The following is a 22,022-nucleotide window of genomic DNA, read 5'->3' on the forward strand; positions in this document are numbered from 1 at the left end:
TCATTAGCACTGAACTATGAAGATAAAGAAAAAGTGTTTAAGGTGTAGCTCTGAAAGTTTCCTTAACTATGCGGTCTAACACCTACCCCTTCCTACCACAATTTGTGGGAAATCTAATCATTTAAGCAAGTACAATTTTTATATATTTTATCTTGTTTCTATTCCTTTTCTTATACTCCCCATGTGTAAATATATGTAGATTAAGATACCAATTATATACCCCTCTTTTGATCATCTATTACAAATGAGGCAGATAAAAAAAATTTAATTGTAGAGTCTAATACATTTAAATAATTTTAATTAAAATTATTTCCTCTTAATTATATAAAAATAAATAACCAAGGGCTGGCCCAGTGGTGCAGTGGTTATGTTCACATGTTCCGCTTTGGAGGCCCGGGTTCGCCTGTTTGGATCCTGGGTGTGGGCATGGCACTGCTTGGCAAGCCATGTTGTGGTAGGCGTCACACATATAAAGTAGAGGAAGATAGTTACAGATGTTAGCTCAGGGTCACTCTTCCTCAGAGAAAAGAGGAGGATTCACAGCAGATGTTAGCTCAGGGCTAATCTTCCTGGAAAAAAAAAATCAGTGACCATCTGGATTTATCCCATGTAAATATTTTCATTTGTCAAACAAAACAAAATAAAAATTAAAGGTAGTTTTCTTGATTCTATATTTAGTTTTAATTATTTTAAATATCTTCTATGCCATTATTTAGGGAATTAACAAGGGTCCATCTTAATGCATGCCCTAGGAACAGTAATACTAAATTTTAAATATTAACATTTTCCAAGCATACACAAGCAAACAGATCATCCTACATAGAACATGTACTATTAATTGTTTATAAAATGAATATAAATTATTTAATAAATAAAATATGTGATAAACAGTGTGGTTATGCCATTAGATTGTAAGTTAGGTAAAATCACTATTCATTATTTTCTTACCATTCTGTTGGTGATGTCAGTAAAAATTAATCTCAAACCTGGGCCAATTGTACCCACAAACTGTTTAATAGACTACAATTGACTTAATAGTGTCTAAGAATATTTGCTACTGCCTTTAAGAGAAATCAATGTAAATATAAAATATAAAATATTTAAAACTTGCATGGTGATAATTATGACTTTTTTCTCAACGAGTGGGCAACTTTTCTGAAGTTGGTAAGAAGCTGATGAAACTGAGCCGGTTAAAGAAGAGGGGCACTTGGTCCTGTCACACCTGCAAACTGGGCCAGGCTCACCTGGATGGAACCCCTGAGACTAAGGCCAAGAGCTCCAACTGAGGTCTCATGCGCTCTGATGAACCAGCACAGCACATTGCCTTTTATTTCTGTAGTCGTACAACTAACGATGCTGAATGTGTATAATGATAAACTGCTTTTGTACAGGTTTTGTAGCATACATTTTTTTAAAAAAATAATCTGTAGTATCTTAGTGAATATCAATAAAATGATATTATAGAGTTTCTTTATATTTATTTATTGATATTTTACATAATCCACTTTAGTTCGTCATTATGTTTACTTTCTAGTCTAAGCCTATTATCCCAAATCTGGAACTGTCATTCACAGTCTGTTGACAGAATAGAAAACAGTGATCTACAATGAGAAATTCCTAGTTACAACTTAGTAGACCGAAAAGTCAACCATTTTGAGTACCAAACAAGTAACAGGAGGACAGATATGGAGAAATGAAATAGAGAAACTAATACAAAGATGTGACTCTTCAATTCAAAGTTTACAATCCAGTTGAAAAGATGGAAGCCAGATAAGGTACTCTTTCAGATCTGAAGAAAAGAATGCACGTAAAAAACATTACTAGGGGCCCGCCTGGTGGCGTGGTGGTTGAGTTCGCACGCTCTGCTTCAGAAGCCCAGAGTTCGCCAGGTTCGGATCCCAGATAAAACATCCCACATAAAACAGAGGAAGATTGGCACAGGTGTTAGCTCAGGGCCAGTCTTCCTCACAGAAAAACAAAAACAAAAACAAATTACTAGCTGCACAAATTAACATGGTATAAATGGAGCACGTGGATTCTGAGAACAGGAAAGAATCATCAGAGGAGCCAATATTGGTATGTTTTCTGTAAAGGTTAATGTGGTAATTGGCAAGGAAATTGGATTTATGTAAAGTGGGGGGAATGCTTTCTAGATAGAGTGTTAACCTGAAAAAGTACGAGGTGTGGACTAAGAAAAAATTTTGGTGGAATGAAATGAATTTATTTGAAATGAATAAAAACTTGTAACATATTGTTGCCAATGGGAAGCAGCAAAATTAAAAAGAAAAATCCATAAACCAGAGTATGCTCTAGAGATTAAATAAAAAGACATATATGTAACGTATTTGTTACCATAAGCATTATATATGGAGCTGTTTATTTCCTATATTACACATATTTTACAAAGACAGAAAAAGAGGAATAAAATATTTTATACTTAAAATTATTTAATAACATTTCCATATTAATTTCAAGATTCCACAAAATAAAAGCAATGTGACCCAAATTTAGCATCATAAAGTATTAGAATATCACTTAGATTAAAAGAAGATATTTAAGTTTATGCTAATTGTCAATATTTGTAAAGTTTTTTGAAAAAGAGCATAGGTTGCATCACGAGGAATTTAACATTAAATGCATTTTCTAACAATAGATGATAATGACTAAAAACAAAATTCAGGGACTGTGTTCAACAAGCACGAAAGTTTTATGTGAGGGATAGGTTAGAAGGAGTCAAAACAGCATTTTGTAATAGAACACTTGGCTGAGAATCTGGAAACTGATTCTCGGGGTTGCCTCTAACAGTAAGTAGCTTATCATCTATTAAAGTTTATGAACCTTTTGCAATCATTTCCAATTCCATTCTTTTGAGTCAATAAACTGGGTGCAATGTAAGAGGATGGATAATGTCTACTGGATCTGAACTTTAGAAATTAATCAACTCTAAAGAGAATTCTGAATATTGAATGATGTTTTTACTAAATAAGCATTTTTTAAAAATTGTCCTCTATGGTGTGATCCAAATTACTATTTTCGCTTTCTTTTGAAATCTATAAAGGGATTAAACGTATGTTCGAATATAGCAGAGTATGTTTGACCTTTCCTGCTCTTGAATGGAAAATTTTCTTTAATGTAACACTTTTTTTTTTAAATAAAGGTTTTTTGATCTCATATGGAGACCAGTTTCCATCTTAAGAAATGATTTCACATGGTAATATTCAGAGGACATTTCAGGGGTTATCAACTAGTGGCACTGATCCCATTGAGTCAAACCAAGGGCAATTATTGGTGGCACACTCATTTGCTGCTGTGCAGAAATACCGTTAGAGAAAAAAATTCACAAAATATATTTTCTGCTCCTAAATTTCAATGCCATTGCAATGTCTTATCTAGTTCCTTGCTTCTTTAAGGACATCTAATCACAAGACACAGACTGACCTCAAAGGAACTTCATTAATTAACTTTCAAATTCTCAATTCAATGATTATCCAATATAAAAGCAGAGTAAGTATCAATGTTAACCCAGATGTTCCCGTAAGGAAGATTCACTGTAGATGATATAGTTAATGCATTAAAGGCAGAATGTGAAAATTCAAAAGAAATAGCCCCAACATTAAAATATTGGTAAAGTGCAAATGACCCAAAGATATTAATAAGCAGTCATATTATTTGCCGTCTTCAGATTTTTGGAACAAAAGAAACGCATTTTTTAATTAAATCCACCCTAACAAAATGACCAAAAGAGAAGAGATACTTTATTGGAGACAAATTTTATGGCATTACCAAAAAAGACCGGCAATATAATATAAAACATATAAAACCCAGTAAGTAAAGATTTGTATATACTTGAAGATTTTTCACAAACATTTGCCTTTCACACTTACAGAATTCACTAAGCAAAAGGGAATATGAAATCTTGTATAGTACTTTCTAGTTTTTAAATTGTTGGCTGCTTTCACTGATTTGCTTCATAAGAACACGTCCAAAAAAGAGAAGTATTAAGGTAATTGTTACATTCTTCGGGCACTGATAGTATTTTTCTTATGCTGCAATTAAAAGCTGTAACTCTCATTAATCATAATGACTAAGAAGGAATATAAAGGTCAGATATTTTCTAAGAAGGCAACTTAAAAAATAGAGCAATGGAAAATGCAATTTGTTGTTATAAAATAAATATTGAGAAAACTATGAATACAAACAAATGATTGTATAAGATATCCTAATTTCAAGTGTAAAAAAGCAATAAAACAAATTCCACTGCACCTACCAAAAATTAGATTCAGATGGGATAGAATTTATGACTAATACTACTTCCCTGGTCTTCTATGCTTTAAATTTACCTGAGTGCATGTTAAAAAGCTTCTATAGGAAAATCTTTTGTTAGTTGAAGTACAACCTCATGTACTCAAATTTAGTAAGAAATGTCAGAAAATGTTACAGCTGATAATTACAGAGTGAATCTAAATCAAATAATAGCTTTTTAATCATTAGAATGATCATAGTAATTTGAAAGGTGAACATAGCAAGAATGATGTTAACATAAAATTGTTGATATCAAAAACTGAAATTAATACTGGATCATTTCCATCATTAATCAGGAAATAAATCTATCTTGCAAGAGGATTTTCTGAGAGCAGCTAATAACTACTATCACACTTTCCTGATTCCATAAACCAAATATAGATAGAAGAGTGACTGATATTAGGAGCCTGAAAGTGACAGTTTCTTCATGAATATCTCCAGACCACGTGACCTCTGTGGTATTAGACTTGAAGGAAAATTATCTTATCATGAAATAATTCAGCAGTCAGCTTGATGAGTACGCTGCACTGCAAAAGCACAGATATCTGTGTCAAGCTGATTTTCTGCCATTATCCACATGTTTAGAGAGTTACTTGAAAATAGAAAAAAAAGTAGAATTAAGAATAAGTTTTGCATAAGTACCTATAATCACAGCAAATACAATAAAAATAGGTTCAATAAGTGAGAATAGGGCTAAAATATAGCCTTTAAATCTCTATTCATGATTGTTACTGGCATGCCCCAAATCACCATTTAGATTTTATCAGCATCTATCAAATACTTCCCAATGACAGTGACATCCCTTTAGTCTTAGAAGACATAGACATATAGGAAACTATTCCAATAGAGTGCATTTTTCTTTTATTGATGTGCCAAGCCACTAAACCAAAGTTATTCCACTCACCATGATATTTAATCAATATGCTACTATTCCAAAAAATATTTTCTTCATCTTCTTCAGTGTCCATGATAAATCTTGCAAAAGTTTCCTCTATGATTTTCACATAGGACTTCGGAATTGCTATCAAGATAATATGGCAGACAGTTTAGCAAAAAATATCCAAATTTTAAATATCTATATTCGTTGACCCAACAGATCAACCTTAAGAATTTATTTAACAAATAAATTTATTTATATTTCTAACAGACAAATATACTCAAAGTGCTCAAAGATACATACACACATACATATATTCATCTTTACATATATGTGCATGTAAAAGATGTTTATTGTAGCAATAAAAAAATGGAAACAACCTAAATATTTATAATTAATGTTTCATTTATTCATATAAGAGAACACTATACAATCCAGTAAAATGAATAACGTAAAGGCCCATAATATTTTGTTTCGCAGAACACACACACATACACACATATATGTGTGTGTGTATATACATATGTGTGTATTAGAACAGAATATATAGCAAGATTCCATTTGTGTTTTTTAATAAACATAATCCTTAATACATTGAAATTAGGAAAACTCCTATTTTAAAAGCTAACTACATTTGGACTTTTCTAGGCCCAGAATATTATAAACTTGAGTCAAAGAAGAGGCTTACACTACATTAAAGTAGAAAGAGTTGGGGCACTGAGACCCAGAAAACCAAGGTGACGGAAAAGAGCTTTCTGGAGGAAGTTGGTAAGTCCTAGCTGCCAGCCTAAAGAGACGATTGGGAAGGCATTACTTCTGGAAGGAAGTAGCCAGCAGGCTCTAACTACATAGTTGCTAACAGAGAGGAGGCTGAGATGGCTTGAGATGATCAACAATGAAATATGGAGAAAGAGTTTGGAGTGACTCCAGCCAGGGAACAGGACTTCCCTCTACTACATAGGATGAAGGTGAAGACCACAAGGTTATTCAGGTTACACAGACAGCATTTATTAAAATCTAAGAAGCTCATTCTTTCCCTGAAATGCGTCTTGCAATCAGTGATGTGTCTGGTCACTACTGGTAGTGTCTCTTTTATTGATATATTCTTGATAAAATATTATCATTTGAATGGAGCGTCTTATAATTGGTGACCTCTCAGAACCAAGGAATAATGATATATAAAATGTATAGAAGCAAATGTCACTGAGGAATGGAGCAGACTAGCAGGGGAAGGTCACATGAATGGGGCACTTTTTTTTTTTGAGGAAGATTAGCCCTGAGCTAAACTCTGCTGCCAATCCTCCTCTTTTTGCTGAGGAAGACTGGCCCTGAGCTAACATCCGTGCCCATCTTCCTCTACTTTATATGTGGGATGCCTACCACAGCACAGCTTGCCAAGCGGTGCCATGTCTGCACCCAGGATCTGAACCTGCGAACCTCGGGCCGCCAAAGCAGAACATGCACACTTAACCACTGCACCATCAGGCCAGTCTGAATGGGAAACTTTTAACTTTTAATACATGACTGAATATTTGGCTAGAGGCTTTTTAAATTTTGTTTCATTTTTACCACAAATATCTTTATCTTAATCTATATAAACCATGTTATTTTTTTCCAACCCATCATTTTGGAGGAATGAGTTCATAACACACATCTCCATGTTAGCTAGGATGTAAGCTTCATGAGGACAAGAATACTTGTCTGTTCTGTTCAATGATGTATCTAATTGCCTAGAAAAAAAACTTGCCATGTAATAAGTGCTCAAGAATATATAGATGAGTAAATGAATGTGTGAATGAACAAATGAGTAAATGAACTTAATTGTTTTCTTAAGTGAGTCTTGCCATTTGCCCTATACTTGTGTGGACATAGAAGCTTCATACTTTTCTCATGCTTCCCCCCAAAAAAACTCTGCCTGCTGATGCATGAGGTTAAGATTTAATCAGCAGAAATAATTTCAGTTCCAGAATTTTCCTTCATTTATCATGGGCTCTCTTATTCTATTTATCACTGTGTGTGTAACTATTAGTGCCTCTCTAGATATCATTGGCACCTAGAAATAATTACTTGCTACCTGCCTTACCCAGCTTCCCAACTTTGAAGTCTCTGCCTTACATCTGAACACAACAACAATAACATAGGATTTAACGTAATTATTATATGACCCAACAATTCTATTCCTAGGTATATACCTAAGGGAATTGAAAACATATGTCCGTACAGAATTTTGTACATAAATGTTTATGGTAGTATTATTCATACTTGCCAAAAAGTAGAAAGAACTCAAATGTACTTTAACTTATGAATGGATAATTAAAATGTAGTATTTCTATACAATGGAATTGGAATATTATTTGGTAATAAAGAAGAAGTTCTGATACATCCTTCAACATAGATGAACCTTGAAAATGTTATTTATGCTAGATGAAAGAAGTCAGTCACAAAAGACAATATTGTTTGACTCGAGTTATATGAAATGTCCATAACAGGCAAATCCATAGAGACAGAAAGTAGGTCAGTGGTTGCCTATGGTAGGGAGTGGGGATGCAGGGGAAGAGAGTAACTGCTAATGGGCGTGGGTTTGGGAGGAAGGGTGATGAAAGTGTTCTAAAATTGATGGTAGTGATAGTGGCATAAATTTGCGAATATACAAAAACCATGTAATTGTATATTTTAAATAGGTGAATTATATGGTACGTGAGCTATATGTCAATAAAGCTATTATTGAAACTCATAATAATTTTAAAATTTTAATGTATTTACACACTTTTGAGTACACTAAAATACAAAATTCACCTTGATATTCTCCTCAAAAAGTTAAAAATTAAAAAAAAGATAAATACTTTTCTAACCAATGCAACCCAATTTAAATTGATTGGGAAATGTTCATCTCTACCAATTCATCAATATTGTTATCAAAGCTCTTAATTTGATTAACTTTTCTTATCAACTGTTCCATGTTGCCCATAAGTTTGTTTTTCTCTCTTTTCTTCCAAAGACAGGACACAGTAATGACACCTCTGAATTTGTGCATCTGCATGGCATCTTGCTTTTAGGTATTCCCAAGGATGCCCCGTGTAGGGCAATCCAATGCATGGTATAACAATGAAAGTGCTTCACTACAGTTTGAAGCTTGTTTATAAAGGAAGAAGAAATGAGTTGAATAAAAGAGAGTGTGAGAGCCAAGGTATTTCCTACTTCATCGTTTTTATGATTGCGCCCTCCAGTTCCCACAGTGCCCATCTAGACCTTAAAAATCAATTTGTTTTTTAAAACGACTCTCTCTTTGCAATACATCAAAAGACTTCTTGACCTTTCTACTCCCAATTCCCAGACTATTCCAAATACTACTTCAGAGAATAACCCTTTATCCCATAAACTGCCGGTTTTTTAACCACAATCATTTTGACATATTCATAGCAAAAATGCTAGTCCCAACCCTTCATATACTGACAAACATGTCCTCAGCTTGTCAGAAGGATTAACAAAACAGAGACGATGTGGGAAAAAGGCAGCATAGAGTTTAGTTACATTATTTTTTTCTTTTGACAGAAAAATGTAGCAACTATGAATGTCCATTGAACAATTATATATTTCATTCTACAGCCTTATCACAACATAAAGTTATGTGGGAATCTTGTAGCTTCCCATCAATTTTAAAATACCACAGCACTAGTCAGTTGACTACATGGAGCAATTATGTTCTAATAAATCCAACAAATTTGTTCTTACATACCAAGAAGACATACCTCCAATAATATGTGTGTGTATATATATTTCATCTAAAAAAGATATAGTTGAAGGCATTCCATAACTTCACTTTATAAGATTCTAAAGATATGAGAATGAATTCATTTATAATTACTAGTTAATCTTTAAAAATAACATATTTACAATAAATTGAATTTCCCACCAAACATTGCATATTTCCCACTTCCCACATAAAAAGATAATGCAGTCATCATAATGTGCTAAATATTATACTGAACATTTAAAGGCTAATAATAAGTATAACTTCTGTTAATCATGTTACTGAAAAGGTAAACTAACTTCTAAGATATTTTGCTAAATAAATGAAACATCTATTTGAGGTTCACGTGTAAAAACTGATCCCACGATATATCTCTGAAGCTCAGTTATTGTTTCTTATTTCATAACAGGATGAAGGCAACTCATTGCATCACAATTTACATACTGTCTTAATAACTTATTGAGTTTCACCATTTATACTGAACTCAATAACTCTGACATTTATCTGGTCGAATTATTAACTGAAAAACATTAAAAACTAGAGCTGTTGTGTGATAGATTATGTTTCCCAGGATGGTCACTTGCTTGCTTGCAATATGACCTTACAATTCCCCCATCAAGGGGTGAAGTCTGTTTTCTCTACCCTTGAAACTGGATGGAAGTTACCCTTGTAACTGCTTGACCAATAGAATGCGGCAAAAGTGACACTCTGGGAACTCCAAGCCCAGGTCTAAAAAGTATTAGCAGCTTCTATTTCCTGCCTCTTGGACACTCCTTTCAGAACTCAGCGGCCATGCTATGAGAGGCCCAAGTCACGTGGAGAGGCCGTGCGTCCTGTCGGCGTTTCTGTCAACAGCCCCAGCCGAGCATTCTGCTGACAGGCAGCAGCATCCGCCAGCATGTGAGTGAGTCATCTGAACATCCAGCCCAAGTGAGCCTTCAGAGACTCCAGCCCCAGCTTCTAACAGACTGAAACCTAGGAGACACCAAATGAGAACCCCCCAAATGAGCTCAGTCAACCCATGGAACTATGAGAGATAATAATAAACCGCTGTTTTAAGTCAATAAATGTTTGGAGTGGTTTGTTACACAATAATATTTAACCAGAACATAATGTGACTGCCATTTTACTCATCTTATCAAACACCCCTCCCCTGCTCCATCTGTTAGATAAGGAAACAAAGTCTATGAGGAAATTACAACATGAGTTAGGTAATGGAGAACAGGCTATTTCGTGTTTAGTTTTCTTGTTGTTCTTAAAACCAGACCCTAAACAAAGTATTTCTTTGAGAATAATTTTATTATAAACTATAGGTAAACTATTGGATAAATTTAATGAAGAATTGTGTTAAACCTTAAATTTAATCTACACTAAATGTACTTCACTTTCTCCAAACTCATCCACTTTCTCCAAACTCATCCACTTTCTTTGGAAAGGTTGACCTATGATTTAAAGTCCTTTTTTATTGTTTCAAATAACCCTCCAGATAGGCTCTGAGTCTCAGGATAAATTGTCACCAGAAAAGGCATGTGATTTCTGGTCTTCCTTCATTGCTATATGTCATTCACTAGAATGAAAAGGAGGAAAAGAAACGTTGGTACATTGAAGTTTCCCCGGTCTTATATTTACAGCAGCAACCAGAGGTGATACCATGTGAATAGCATCTTCTGACCACCTAGTGGCAGCAGCTCCCTCTGATAGCAGTGGATTTCATAAGTGATTCCTCTACTTCTGCTAATGGTAGTCATCAGGAGAACGGCAGCAATTCACAGCTGCAGCCACTTTGAGGAGTTCCCCTCGCCTACAACAGAGGCTGTTTCTTGGTGTTAAAGCTACAAATAGTCCTCCTGTAGCCAATTCTAATAGTGTGCCCTTGGAACAATAGCATTTTTTTTAACTGTGGTCACATTAGAATCACCTGGGAATCCTTTGAAAATCCCAATTCCAAGAGTGTACTTATGACCAATTAAATGTGAATTTCTGGAGGTAGAACTCAAATAGTAGTATTTTTTTAAAGCTCCTTAGGTGATTTTAACGTGTAGCCAGGGCTGAGAACCAGTGCCGTAGAACAAACTCAGTTCTGTGAATAGCTTTAATGATTCAGCATCACCCTGTAGATGGCATCACTAGATAGCGCTACTCACAGATTTCTCATTGGGCCACCAAGGAGCAACTGTGGGGCTGGCACACTTTTTTCTAGGATCTTAGTAAACTCTCCATGGAGTCAAGCTCAACTCATATTCAGCACTATGATAAGCTCTGGGACTGCAAGTCTGGTTATATTTGACCTCTGATCTCCAAGAGATTAAGGTCCACTTGCCAGAAGGTGGGAAAGGCAGGAATGGCATAATCATGAAAATAAGTTATTTTAATATAATGTGCCTCATACATTAATAGAGCAGTACTACAGGAGCACCAAGAAGAGACACTTTGAAGGGCTTTGTGGAGGCTCAGTAAAGGAGAGGGAAATGCATAAACAGAGGCCCAAATGAAAGTTCGGCAAGGACAGGTCAGGGAAGGCAGGCTCTGTTTTGATAAGGCTCGTGGATTTAGCGGTGTGAGGAAAAAGTTTGGGGGGGAGAAAGTTAACATTATTATATTTACATTTTTTTCTTTACTGTTATTTTTAAGGAAGTAATACGTGTTAATCATATAAAAATAAGAAAATAGACATAAGCAGAAATCCAAATAGTCAATGAATATTTAAAAAGAAGCTCAGTCTGAAGAAAATGAAAAATTAAACCTCAACGAGACAAAATTTCATACTCATTAAATTGGTAAACAATCTGACAATAATAAGAGCTAGACAGGATGTGGAGCAATGGGAACTCTTCTATGCTGTCAGTGAGAATGTAAACACATAGAAAAACTTTGGAGAGAAATTTGACAATACCTAGTAGAGTTAAAGATACACATTCCATTCCCATGCATGTACTCTAGAGAAACTCTTACAAATGAACACAAGGAGACATGTATGAGAATGTTTCTAATAGCATTATTTATCAAAGTAAAAAGTTAGAAACAACCTAAAAGCCTATCAAGTGGAAAACAATGAATAAAGTGTAGTATATTTAACCATTGCACAAAAGTGAAATAAACTACAGCTATAAGTATCAGCAGGAATGAATCGGAAGGTGTTAACAACAGGCCTGCCCAAAATGTGCCACTTTGGCATATGGAATATTTTGAACTAAAGGCAATCAAGACCCTGTGGGCTCAAGAGAAACTTTTACATCTCCCTTAAGAAATTTAAATGGGGGACTTGCCCATAATAAGAGTTACCATAAATAAATTTTAATGACCTATCTGTATGGAGGGGAAAACCTCTAATTACTGAACAGCTGCTCTTCTTATCAACCCTGTGAATTATCTTCCTGTCTTCTGAAGCCCCAGGACCCTATCCTATTCCTTCTCAAGATGACATAAATACCTCATTTTACCTTTCTGTCTCTGAACCTCTCATGTATGTAGGATTTCTGACTCTTCCATGTATGTGGAGCTCCTGTATGTACAAAATTAAATTTGATTTTCTCCTGTTAATCTATCTTGCGTCAATTTAATTCTTAGACTAGCCAGAAGAACCTAGAAGGGTAGAGAGAAATGTCTTCCTCCCCCACAAATCTAACAAGCAAAATGTTGAGGAAGAAAAGCAAGTTGCAAGAAAAGAGATACTATATGAGATCAGTTTATCAATAAACCTAAATAATATTATATTTTGATACGGGGACCCACAATCTGGTTATGATACAAATAAAGACATGGAAATAAACATCAAATTCAATAGATTGGTAACAAGGAGAGATGGGAGAATGGATGGCACAGTAAGTAAGCAGGTATGATAAGAGAAAAGGACATAAAACTTAAAACTATATTTGTAATGTTTTATTTCTTAGCTTAATGGAAGATACACATGCAATTTTATGTTACGTATTTTATCTTTCTGTATATTTGAATCCTTTCACACTTCATTTCTTCAAATGCAGAAAGAGAGCTGGTTAAATAGAATATGGTACATAAAAAAAGATTCAAAGATTAATGTGTAAAGTTTAAGCAATTGAAGACAGAAGCTAAGAAGAAGCAGCCAGCAAGTCTAATACCACACAGAGTGACACTCGACATTGACAGTCACAGTGACAGAAGAGCAGAAGAGAATCAGAACAGGATCAGGACAGGGACGTTGTCTTGACTGAAGGTTTTAATCTTTCTTATTGAAGAGGAATAACAAAAAAAAATGGAGACAATACTGTATTATTATATGTAATTTATATATATGTATGTGTGTATGTGTGTGATGCTTAAATTAGTATCATATTCTCACAAAAGAATACAGATAAGCAATTTTTAAACAATCATCCAGAATCACAATATTCAGAGATCATCACTCTTCACATTTTCGTTTCTGTGTTTATCATTCTAGACTTTTTCTTCTGCAAATACATATTAAAATATGTAATTTTCCCAAAGAGGGGTTATTGTGTATATACCCTTTGGTAACATAGTGTTTATCTTAAAATATCACACAAATGTTCTCCTGTGCCTATGAATATAACAGATTTGGATTTTATAATTATATCATAAAGGCAGCATAAAGGATAGATTTAAGGAATCAAGGTAGGAAGCTGTTTAGGAGGCTATTAAAATAGAACAGGTAATAAACTATAGAGGTTCAAAATATATGTGAGCTTTGTATGGAGAAAATTATAAAACTTTGTTGAAACAGAATAAAGAAGGCTTAATGAAACGGAGAGCTCTACCATGTTAAAGAGTAGGAGGAGTCAATAACCTAAAGAGCGTAAAAAGAAGATATCAGATATTGGGGCTTATTATTAAGAAATGGTAATTAAAAGATACCAAGACATACAACTTAACCAATGAAACAGAAGAGAAAGCCCAAAAATAGATTGACACACACAAGGAGATTTAATATATGACAGAGGCAGCATTGCAGATCATTGGGGTAAATATGTATTATTTTTTTAAATTTTAAGAAATGGTAATTAAAAGATACCAAGACATACAACTTAACCAATGAAACAGAAGAGAAAGCCCAAAAATAGATTGACACACACAAGGAGATTTAATATATGACAGAGGCAGCATTGCAGATCATTGGGGTAAATATGTATTATTTTTTTAAATTTTGCTGGGTTATAAGGCTCTCATTATGATGAAATTGTATCCCTACCTCACATTATAAAGAAAAAGTAATTCCTGATAGATGAAAAAATGTGATAGGCAAAATCTTACAACTTTTGAAATAAAATATAGGATAATGTCTTTGTAAACCTAAAGTAGTAAAGCATCTCCTAACTAAAACACAAACAGTGCTGACCCTAACAGGAATGATCATTAAACTCCACTAGATTAAGATTAAAAACAACTGGTCATCAAAAGACACCATAAAGGAAATGAAAAGACAAACCACACAATCAGTAAGAAAAAGACAAACAACCCAATGGAAAAATGGCAACAAAAAAGTATTTCACAAAAAAGGAGAGTGTAAATCCATCATATGAAAAGATACTCAGCATCATTACAAATTATGTAATGTCCAAATTAAAACCTCAGTTATACAGCATTCAGCCCACTAGATTGGCAAAAATTATTAAGTCTAGTAATATGAGGTTTGGCAATAGTATGGTGGTAAATTGATAAAGCTATTTTGGAAAATAACAAGCACTGTCATTTAAATATTTGCACATCCTATCCCCAAGCCATTTCATTCCTAGTTGTATAATCTGGAGAAATTTTTACATATGAGCCCTAAGTGAATTTATAAGAATATTCATAGCATTGTTGTCCCTAGTAGCAGAAATCTAGGAACAACTCAAATGTTCTTAGACAGGAATATGATAAATGCATTGTCACATATTCTGCAATGAAATATTACACAGCAGTTAAAAAGAAGAAGCCAGATCTGCACACACATGAATAAATCATAAAAGGATAATTTTGAGTGAAAAACCAAGTAGCAGAAGACTACATACTTGGAGCAAAATACCATAAACTTCAAACAAGTAAAACTAAACAACATATTGTTTACAGACACACACATATGTTATTTTTAAACTACTGAAAACTGGACGTGATCCACACAAAATTCAGGGTAATAGTTACTTTCTATGAAGGTAGAGAGGCACATGGAAGGGATCGGGGGAAAAAACACAGATAACTTCAAAAATTTTGGTAGTTGTCTCGTTCTTATTTGGGCATAGGTTTGTGGCTGTGATTTATTATTATACTTAATAACTTACATGTGTATTATATATTCTTATATATTAAACATTATATAACTTTAAAGTAATAAATTATTGGGGCCTTATCTAAGCAAACTGCGGCAGAGAAGCAGGAATGGAGATAAGATATAGATTTGAGAAAATATCTAAGGGGGAAATTTCTAGGCTGGGCTATTTATTATATGTCAGTAGTGAGGGGGAAGGAGAAATACAGAATTATTAATGTTGGGTCTGGAAAGCCAGTGTTACCATTGATTAAGATACATCATGAAAGACTTTTGATACTTGGTTGGTTAGGTGACTGAAATTTAGCTGAAAGTGGGATGGTTGGAGGGCAGTATACACATTCACTTTTATAAACATTATTTATGAAGTGCCTGTAGAATTTTTAAGTAGATATGTCAGGCAGTCAAACCAATGCAGGACTCTGAAACTCAAAACATAGTTGAGTGATGGACATATGTATACAGGCAGCATCAGTTTATGGAGGTATGTAAATCATGAGACATTTCTGATGAAAGTAAATAGAGGGGCCAACCCGGTGGCATAGTGGTCAAGTTCGCACGCTCCGCTTTGGCAGCCTGGGGTTTGCAGGTTCAGATCCCAGGTGCGGACCTACATACTGCTCATCAAGCCATCCTGTGGCAGTATCCCACATATATAATAGAGGAAGATTGACACAGACATTAGCTCAGGGACAATCTTCCTCACCAAAAAAGAAAAAGAAAAAGAAAGCATACAGAGATAGGAGGGAAACAGACTGAAGACAAGCATTTATAAAAAAACAGACAAAGCAGAGAAGGATTAGTCAAATCATGAGAGGATCACAGAGAGAATAATCATGGATTGGAAGTTTCAGATAGATAGCTCAGAATGCATTAGGAAGCGAGCTAACTCTAGCTGCCCTATCAACACACTTTAGACCGTCCCAGAGCCAAGGCCTGCTTGTAAACGGTCACATCCACTCTTAACCAAAGGATTGCAGTATAGCCTTCTTCGTGTCCTTTTGAAAGCATTCAGATTCAGGTAGCATAGCCACTTGGTTAGCAAAGTACCTGTAAATTCTAAAAGGAAGTAGGAAGAGCATTGACAGGATTTCATTTCAGGCTTGTGCAGATATATATTCAGTCCTTGCTGTTGCGCTCATCATACTCTCCTACCTCATTCTGTATCCATCTTAGCTTGAATTGTTTTGGGTATCTAACTCCAGCTGGTGGGCTCTCCTCTGTAACAGTGATCAATTTGCCACACTGGTCCAGCTGGTGATTATGAAGTGTATCAGTTTTTCCTCTCAGGTTCACCACTTGGGCTGCTGGCTCCAACTCTCCGACACTGTCTATTCTCAGATGGCCACTCTTCCATCTTCTCTCTCCTTCTCCCCATATCCCACTAGATCCAAAATATGGAGGGAGGGGGGCAATGGGGTCCAAGATTTTAAGATTCACAATATTTTTTCTGACTATTTAGCCAGGACTTGTCCGGGCAATTAGAAAATGAGACATATGATCTACAGGAAAGAGAGAATCTTTCTGAAAAAGGTTCAAATCCTGAAGGGCTAGGCAGAAGACAGGTCCTATGGGTGGCAAATTTAGACTCACACTTAGTATTGAGAAAAGAAACGGATATGAAAAGAAAGCAGTGCGTAGAAAGATGATGTGAGAGACATCAAAGATAAATTTTGCTTAATTTACAATGCTTAGTCACATCTTACGGTGTAAGTAATATACCATCGATTATAAAGTATGGTGTATTTTACATAAATCTCTTGTTGCGAAAAGCTTAATTGCCGTACTTCTAGATGTATTTTAAACCGAACTCCTCAAAGGCAGACAAGATAGAGTCTTATGGAATTCTGTATCCCCAACATTTAGTATAATTCCTAGCATGTAAGAGACAGAGAGTGAATAAATGAGTATAAGAATAAAAGCAAGTACTTGTATAGGGCTTACCATGTGTCAGGCATTATTCTAAATGCTTAACATATATTAACTCATTAATTATTTAATTTCAAATTAAGAAGTGAATAACTTTTCTGCAAATTAATGAAAACTAGAGGTTAATTTTACTTTGACCTACCACCATAACCTAAATGTTTTCTGGAGACTTGAAATATTGCTGACATTTTGGATATGATGAAAAAAATAGAATTGAGGATTTATAAATTGCTATATTGTTATAACCCTTTGGGCTGCCAACTCATAATGTCCCATTCTTTTTCTTGGAATTGGCCACCACTTCACAAGGTGAACCCCTGACAGCTACGTTTGTACAGTGACCCTACCCTCCTGGCTATGGGTGATTGGATCAAAGGTGTCATCTGATCCAAGCTGGATAATTCAGATTATTTTCCTGATAATTTGGAGCCAGAATTCAGAACCAGGGAGCAGTCTTGTGTATGATTGAAATTGGAACAAACAAATTCAAGAGACTGTGGCTTGTGAATGAAGAAGTGGAGGAAGCCAACAGAGAAAGAGAGAGGGGAAAGGAGAGAGGGGAAAAGAGAGAGGGGAAAAGAGAGAGGGGAAAAGAGAGAGGGGAAAGGAGAGAGGGGAAAGGAAGAGAGGGGAAAAGAGAGAGGGGAAAAGAGAGAGGGGAAAGGAGAGAGGGGAAAGGAAGAGAGGGGAAAAGAGAGAGGGGAAAAGAGAGAGGGGAAAGGAGAGAGGGGAAAGGAAGAGAGGGGAAAAGAGAGAGGGGAAAAGAGAGAGGGGAAAGGAGAGAGGGGAAAGGAAGAGAGGGGAAAAGAGAGAGGGGAAAGGAAGGGAGAATAGGAGGAAGAGAAGGAGAAGGAGAAGAAAGGAGTCACAAAAGGGAAAAGTAAAGGCAAGAGATCTGAGTTCTTAACAGAATTACAGTGTCTGTTACAGCCCCTTCCCACCCTTGGGGTCTACGAGACAATCCTGTCTCCACTTAGTAAATTGCTTTGTTTTGCTTAAACTGAATCAAGTTGTTTTCTGTTACTTTAAACTGAAGAGGCTTAACTAATATACTATGATACTAGAAAGTAACCATCTAACAATTTAGTTAGGACAGTATTTCCGAAAGATAATCAACTAGAGAACACTCTCAAAATTATAATATGTTAATGAAACACCAACTGGAGCACAAAAACATTCGTGTAACAAACAGAATTTTAAAAATCACCATCATTCTGAAGAAACAGTTTGAGAAAAGTTGATAAAGGCAGAAAATGATCAGTAGAGTATGATTATTTATAAATATCAGCAAAACATCGAGAGTTTGAGGCACAGGAAAGGCATGCAAAAACAGGTGAAACAATTGAAAGTCATGGTTAATTCATATACAAGAGAAGATAGTACCGAAATAGATGTATGTAATAGATGGTGATCATTAACATCATGGAATAAAGAAACTATGAGAAACAATATTATTGATTCAAAAGAATATTTGCCACGTTTAAGACCATATTCATCAATGTTTCCAGCTACTAAAATTATGTTTGTTATTAATCGTGGGAAAGAAGAAAGTGTGAAATAATAATTGAAACTGTGTAATGAAATAATCAATATACATTTAGGACTCATCCATTAGACAATATATACTTTATAAAAATGACTGGAGTAAATCAGTAAACAGTAAATGCAACAAAGAAACAATGATTAAATAGCTAGGAATTTCTAAACAAAATGAAAACGTGTAAGTGTGGGTAGAATGTATTGAGCTCAAAAGAAGGACTATAACAGAAGATACTGTTTAAAAATAGATTCTAGACTTAGTCACATGACCATGTTAAGTTGCAGTGACAACACTGATGTTTGAGACTCTGGGCAAACACTATTGCCTAACGCAGCTGATAAGATTAACCGGCTGAAGTTTTAAGCAATACGAAAACAAAATAAAAGTCATTTCCCAGTATTTGCACTAATAAAAGGGTGTTTTACTATGACATATATGCTAACATTTTAGACATTTAATTCTTTATGACATATAGGATGATCACTAATATATTATGTAACTAAGCACTTTAAAAATATTAAGCAAAAATCTGCAGTCATATTTACATTTAAGAATTACTGAAATTGTCTCATCCTTCTTATCTAATTCAATTTTACCTTATAATAATTCTTTAACTACTATATAATAAGAGCCCATTTTTAAAAATAAAAACTTGTCTTTAAGTTCAAATTTTCAAAAGGCATTTCATTGTTTAAAAAACCTACAAAATCTGTAGAGCTTTTACCACCAAAAGTTAGCAATTGCTTAACATGTAAAGTATGTACAAGTGTTCACAGTTGTGAACTAGAATCTACTTGTGCTCTCTTATGCATTTTTGTTATTTTCTAATGAACCCATCACAGATCCATGACGAAAAAGGATTTTGAAAGAATAAAGTTGAAAATGGTACTGAAAATGTGAGTGTTGATGTTGAATGTGATGTAATCAATCATATAATTTACTTAGATAGGAGTATGAATTTGTAAATTTCCTGAATTGTTAGTCCTATAAAAAAGAAACAAGCTACAAGAAATAAAGATGTTGGCAAATATAAATAAATTATTTAAAATGTGTACTGTATGATTTATGATGAGAGTGAATATATTCTCTCCCGGATCTGAGGTCTGGAGTCGATCACAAATTGTAGTATGAAATCATCCTATCTCAAATGTCCCTTTGAAACATGTACACAAAAAAATTCTTTGAGAAAACTTTCTAAACTTTAGTAGACAAGTAGAATTCAAGAATCCCCAAAATGTATGTGCATGTAACAGAGAATGAAAATGCAAGAGTCAGGGAAAATGTTGTAGTGTTGTTTTAATTGCAAAGGTCACAGCTGGTAAAGTAATTAACAAGACATTTTTCAATCCTACTGCCAAAGAAATGGAGAAAGTGATTGTGAGAGAAAGAAATGGAATGTCATTAACTGGTATGCTTTTCCATACTTGATTTTTGCCCTGGGACATTGCTCATTCTCATGGTTGAATCCAATCTCCATTATCTCAAGGGGGAACAGAGAGCAAAGTTATCATTTTTTTTGTCTATTTAAACTTAATAAACACTGTCTAAGGAGATTTTTTTCCAGTAACACCTATCCTCCCCTCCATCCTCTGAGTACCACCGCCAGATCCCATACACATTTGATCAGGGAGGAGGAGAGACAAAGGACCCCCTCAGGTGGAATACTGGGATTGGAGATGGGGAGAGAGAATAAAATCCCATATAAAATTATGGGTCTAAAAGAAAAAGAGACTTGTTTTCTGCTCAGGAAACAGAAGCTTTCAGGAGCCCTGGAGGAAAGTAAATCTCTCACAGAGTTCTCTCACCCTCTGGGGCACAGGAGAGGCAGAGAGAGCTGCAGAGTAATGTCCAGGCAGAGACTCCATCCTTGCTCACCTGTGTATCCCTGACCCCGAACACTGAATGTGCACAGAGTGTGCTACCAATAAATGTTTGTAGAACCAGATTATGGAAAGAAAAAAAAAGATACACCAACTGGTTGGAGAAAAGTCTAAACTAGTGTGGAAACATAGGTATATATTAGGTTGTAATACTTGAGTGAAAGAATAGAAAAACATCATAATCAGAATGCTAATAAGGTAAAAGGAATGGGACTATAAACTCCTTGAGCGGAGAAAATATGTTTCCCTGTATCCGCCTTGACAGCGCCATGATTGCACATTATCGTATTTAGTAAGTGTTTGTTGAATGCAAAAAGGAATAAACAAATAAATGAATGAATCAACAAATGAATGAATAAAATCCAAAAGAAACCACCCCCTCCATACCCTCCCCCTTGTTTCTCAAGCTGGGTGACAGTGACGGCTCCTTCCCCATCCAGGAGAATACAGGAGGTTTACTCTCTGGAGACATTAAAGATGCAGAATGCCAGGAATAGCTGAGGGGGCGGCTGATGGACCATACCAAAAAAGGATGGAATGTCAGAATACTACGAGTCAAATAAAGATTTTAGAGCTTGTCTGCAGAGAGAAAATATAGGTCAAATATGAAGGGTAGGAATAGAACTATGTCAGACTTCTCAATAGCAACCCTGGAAACTAGAAACAACGGAGCCATTTTCTAAAATTCTGAAGGGATATCATTTCCAACATAGCATTATGTAAACAGCCAGGCTATTTCTCAAGTGTAAGGGTAAATTAAACCACATGCAAGATCACAAACATTTCACATCCTGTGCACCCTCTTCTTTTGGAAACTGCTGAAGGGAGTAACTCAAGAAAAAGCCATGGAATTCCAGGCACGAGAGAGGCAAAGGGCACTCTGGGTGACAGGTGTGCAGCAGGACTAGATAGTGGATAGTTCAGACTGGAGCAGGAGGCCAGAGGCTCCCATGAAGGATGCCACCAAGGGAAGGAAGAAGAAAACCTACCTGGTGTGTTTGATCATATTGATGGTTTTATCGCTCCAGATGATTTGAGTCTAAGTTAATGATGAGAGTCAAAACTAAACAAATAGCAAAACAGAACAATATAACTTGTACAAGAATGTAATCAACCATGAGCAATGTTTACACAGCTATACTAGTGAAGACATCAGTTACTCACTGTAACTGAAAACCCTACGATAACCATATTTGAGAGATGGGGTGGAGAAGAAATGTGTATTGGTGGGGGTGGGAAGTATACAGTATAGCTAATTTTTATAATAGTAAGTCAGTAATGTCTGAATTTCAAATACTTTAAATAGCTGTCGTAGCATATTTTTCAGAAGTATGGAAGAAAATAGCAGATGATACAACTAAGAGAGTTGAAAGTGGATACTCTGAAAAAATGGAATTGATGGTGGCAGGGTGAGCTGAGGACTGCTGTTGTTGGTGATAAACCTTATAATACAATTTGACTTTTTAAACTATGCATGAATTAATGTGACAAAATAAAAAGTT

General features: G+C 35.1%; 1 long non-coding RNA gene across 2 annotated transcripts in view; it reads right to left on the reverse strand.

Annotated features, from left to right (window-relative positions):
- Positions 1-281: 281 nt before the first annotated feature.
- Positions 282-22,022, reverse strand: part of LOC111773225 (uncharacterized) — a 33,901-nt gene continuing 12,160 nt past the window's right edge. Inside the window, exons 3-4 of one of the 2 annotated variants that reach the window (XR_011437963.1) lie at positions 5,207-5,323; positions 282-569 (exon numbers count right to left, since the gene is read on the reverse strand). This is a non-coding gene — a long non-coding RNA (uncharacterized lncRNA). Of the gene's footprint in view, positions 570-2,360; positions 4,895-5,206; positions 5,324-22,022 lie in introns of those variants that run through there. The other variant, XR_011437962.1, reaches the window with a different exon arrangement.

Source organism: Equus caballus, chromosome 4 (genome assembly GCF_041296265.1).
Source record: "Equus caballus isolate H_3958 breed thoroughbred chromosome 4, TB-T2T, whole genome shotgun sequence".
Classification (NCBI taxonomy): Eukaryota; Metazoa; Chordata; class Mammalia; order Perissodactyla; family Equidae; genus Equus; species Equus caballus.